General features: G+C 50.0%; 1 non-coding gene across 1 annotated transcript; it reads right to left on the bottom strand.

The window, feature by feature from the left end:
• Positions 1-482: 482 nt before the first annotated feature.
• TRNAA-UGC (transfer RNA alanine (anticodon UGC)) lies at positions 483-551 on the bottom strand. The gene has a single exon. It is a non-coding gene; the product is annotated as a tRNA-Ala (tRNA).
• Positions 552-4022: the final 3471 nt, after the last annotated feature.

The following is a 4022-nucleotide window of genomic DNA, read 5'->3' as shown; positions in this document are numbered from 1 at the left end:
GGCTGAAGTGAAATGTTGGTTGAATTATACCCTTAAAAGTAAGTATACTTTGCTTAGGGGCAAGTGGAAGGGAGGATATATTCTTCCAGGCCCAGCTGTTGGCTTTCAAACAGGCATTTGGTTGGCCGGATCTGAGAACAAGATGCTGAACTAGATGAGCCTTTGTTCTGATCCAGCAGGGCTCTTCCTATGTAACTGCAAGCAAGGGATTGCTGTTTCCTTCCAGCCCTGCCTATGGGCTTCCCTCGGGCATCTGGTTAGCCACTGTGGGAAACAGGAAGCAAGACTGGATATGCCTTTGGTTTGTTTCAGCAGGGGCTCTTCTTACGCATGTTGGGGCCTCAATGAGAAGTCAAGTGTTGAGAAGACAGCCAAAGCCAGTGCGTTGGACTAATACCTGGGAGAGACCAGGGTTCAAATCCTCAAATCAACTGGCAAAAACCCTCCAGCATTTCAGAAAACAGGACATTCCTAGCCCTACCTGGAGATGTCAGGGATTGAACCTGGGACCTTCTGCATGCAAAGCAGATGCTCTACCACTGAGCTACAGCCAGGAGTGGCCCATCCCGCTTTGCTGCCTAAGGCAAAGCAGGAAGGTGCCTCCCTGTGTGCGTACCATACACTGCCACCCCTTGCCACCTCCGCAAAAGCCTCACGTACCAGGGTTGCACAACTGCAGTTGTTGGTGAGATTACACAAGAGTCCCATGGCATCTTGTGAGAGGCCTCTGGAGGCCCTGCGTGATTTCACTGGGCTCTCACAAGATTTTGTGGGGCTCTTGCGAGATGGTGCCAGAAGCAACTTTAGCCGCTTCTCCTCACTTCTCTGGCAGCAGGGGGCACACTCTGATTCTTCTACCTGAGGCAGCCGCCATGCTCTGCCTCATGGACAGGCCAGTCCTAGCTACAGTACAGCACTGTTTCAAATTCAGCCAAGGCATTGCTGTAGAGGAGAAGAGAGCCCAAGGACTACATTCCTTGGAGGAGCTGGAACGCCTTACAAGGAGAGGGCAAGGTTGTTTCACATCGCCAGCCTTAATGACTCCCTGCGTTCCTCGCCTCTTCCCCAACGAGGTAAGCAGCGCATTGAAGTAACACAATGAAGCAATACCTTTCTTTAAACTTATCTTTCACAATACGGCCATCAAAAGCGTAGGGGATGCAAATGGAGACAGGCGTTTTGCCGAAGCGTTGCGGCCCTCCCTATTAGAGCCACTGCCTCCTCCTTTCAAACAAAGGCAGATTTGAGCTTCCTCCTTACTTATTTATTTCCACCAACCCTTTCTCCACCACGAACAAGGTGACTTCTTCCCCCCCCCTTCTTTTTTGAAAAAGAGCGAGCAAGCTTTTTCTTGACATCAATTATTAACAGAGAGAGAGAGAATATTGGGATGAACTTGAAAACAGTTGTTATGTGTTGGGTATCTTTTTTCATGTGTGTGTGTGTGTTTCCCCCCCAAAAAAGCTCTTTTTCTTTTCTTCTTTAAATTAAGGGCTTCCGGCAAAGGCACGGATGTTTAGAGTGAAGGGTGCGTGCATGTGAGCATGTGGGAAGTTGGGAGGGAGAGGAAGAGAAAGGAAGGAAAGGCTTGTGTGTGTGTGTGTCTGTGGGCGCCAGGGCGCTGCTTGCCTCCAAACGGGCATCTCGTTAAGGTTGTGTGCGGAGGAATTTGAAAAGCTGTTTCCTCCCCTGCCAACCTTGTTCGAGCTTTGATTCCTAACTGACAGTGTGCTGAAGGATTGATCTGAGCGAGGATAAATAATTCATGAGCTGCTTTCCTCTTTTTCACCACGCCACTTGTGCCTGTTTTCTTTCTTTTCTTTTCTCTCCCCCCCCCCCCCTTTGGAGCAGCTGCGAATGTTGAAAAGCCACATCCCGTTACAGCGCTTGGCCATTGGTGGTGGAAGTAAAAGACAGTTTAGAGCAGAAAACTGTATATATAGAGAGAAAGATACAGATCCATAGCCCTGTCTGGTGACATTAGCAATCTCTAATCTCTTCCCACCCCTCTTGGACCTGATGTGTTCATCTCACCATTTGCAGGTAGTGGCAGGGACCATTTGAATGTCTCTCACTTTGGGATGCAATATGGTCCTTCCAGAAAGGAATGCTTTTCAGCCCAAGGGCCATGTCCCCTCCAGGGGCTGCATGCAGGTGGTAAAAAGGTAAAGGGACCCCTGACCATTAGGGCCAGTCGTGACCGACTCTGGGGTTGCGGCGCTCATCTCACTTTATTGACCGAGGGAGCTGGCATACAGCTTCCGGGTCATGTGGCCAGCATGACTAAGCCGCTTCTGGCAAACCAGAGCAGCGCATGGAAACGCTGTTTACCTTCCCGCCGGAGCGGTACCTATTTATCTACTTGCACTTTGACATGCTTTCGAACTGCTAGGTTGGCAGGAGCGGGGACCGAGCAACAGGAGCTCACCCCGCCACAGGGATTCGAACCACCGACCTTCTGATCGGCAAGTCCTAGGCTCTGTGGTTTAACCCACAGCACCACCCACATCCCTGCATGCAGGTGGTAGGCAGGGGCTAATGTCAGCAGATCAACAGGTGCAGCTCCAACTTTTATTCAGTGGCAGACCTTGGGGTCTCAACTTGTACCCTGTGCAAGACCAAAATTCGGTGCTGTCCTCCGCCTCTTGCCTTCTAATCTAAATCATAGTTGCAGCACCCCCTGCTGCGCCCCCGAGACTCCATGCCCAGTCACGCTCCCCTAAATCCACCTCTGTTTTATCCAATAGAAGTCCACCCAGGCACGCAGGAGACTTGATCACAGTGCAAATGCACAGGCATAACCACATACAAAGAGCCCTGGTGGATGGGGCCAAAGGGGAACCTTGCAGTTTAACATCCTGTTCTCACAGTGGCTAACCAAACGTCCCAACATGAAGCATGTGAGCAGGGCCTGAGTGCCCACCAGCAACTGGCACCCAGAGGCAGGCTGCCTCTTGGAGTGGAGGGAATGTCTGGTAGCTATTGATGGCCTTGTCCTCTATGAATTTGCATAATCCTCTTTTAGAGCCAGCCAAGTTGGTGGTCAGGCAAAATCACTTGATCCTGCAAATGGGGGTGAAATAAAAAAATTAAGGTCTTATTACGGTATATATTATAAATGTTCATAAATGTACCCATCAAGCGCATACATAGATGTGTGGACCATATGTCTGGAGCAGCACAGGAGGACCGCCATGAAACCATTTTCAAATGTTTTCTCTGCAAGGAGGGATTTTTGTTCACAAATTGTGTCTTAAGGGTATGTCTGTGTATGAATAGGGTGAGCCTGTGATCTGGCTCAGGAACTAAGTATTTGTCATTACAAAAGACTGGCCAGGCTCCCCAGGATATCCAATCAAGTAAGTATTAACAGGTAACCTGCCAGGCAGGAGGTAAACAACACACTCAGATTTCTGTTGTAGACCGCCCTTTCTGTGATGTAGATATGATGTTTCTGGGGGTGGTCTTGGACTCCAGGGCTGGCAATTTAAAATGTCTATATAAGGGCGGACACACCTTGGTTCTGGGTCCTCCTCCTCCTGCTGCGTGTGAAGGTGGCACCCTGTTGCAACAGTTCAATAAAGATCAGGCTTACTAGCTGCTTTGCTTCTCAATGTTCTCTGGTTGGCCTCTGTTATTTTCTCCGACCGATGGAGAACCTGCAAAGGACTTTATAAGGGCACCTACCTTACCTTGTCCTGCTGTAGCACAGTGACACAGTTTCCAGCATTGCAGTGTTGAATACTCCAGCTGCCAGCCAGTCCATGCCATTTTCTATCCCACTATTGTGTCTGCAGCCGACAAGCAAAACCTGAGGACAAGAGCCCTCTCTCTTGCTGTTTCCAGCAACCGGTATTCGGAAGTATTACTGCTTCCAAATGTGCAGGCAGAGCATAGCTAGCTTTGATGGCTAGTAGGCTCCCCACCCCAGGGACGCGGGTGGCGCTGTGGGTTAAACCACAGAGCCTAGGACTTGCCAATCAGAAGGTTGGCGGTTCAAATCCCCGCGACGGAGTGAGCTC

Source organism: Podarcis muralis, chromosome Z (genome assembly GCF_964188315.1).
Source record: "Podarcis muralis chromosome Z, rPodMur119.hap1.1, whole genome shotgun sequence".
Lineage (NCBI taxonomy): Eukaryota > Metazoa > Chordata > Lepidosauria > Squamata > Lacertidae > Podarcis > Podarcis muralis.
Note: the sequence above shows the minus strand (reverse complement) of the source record. Positions and strands in the feature narration are given on the sequence as shown.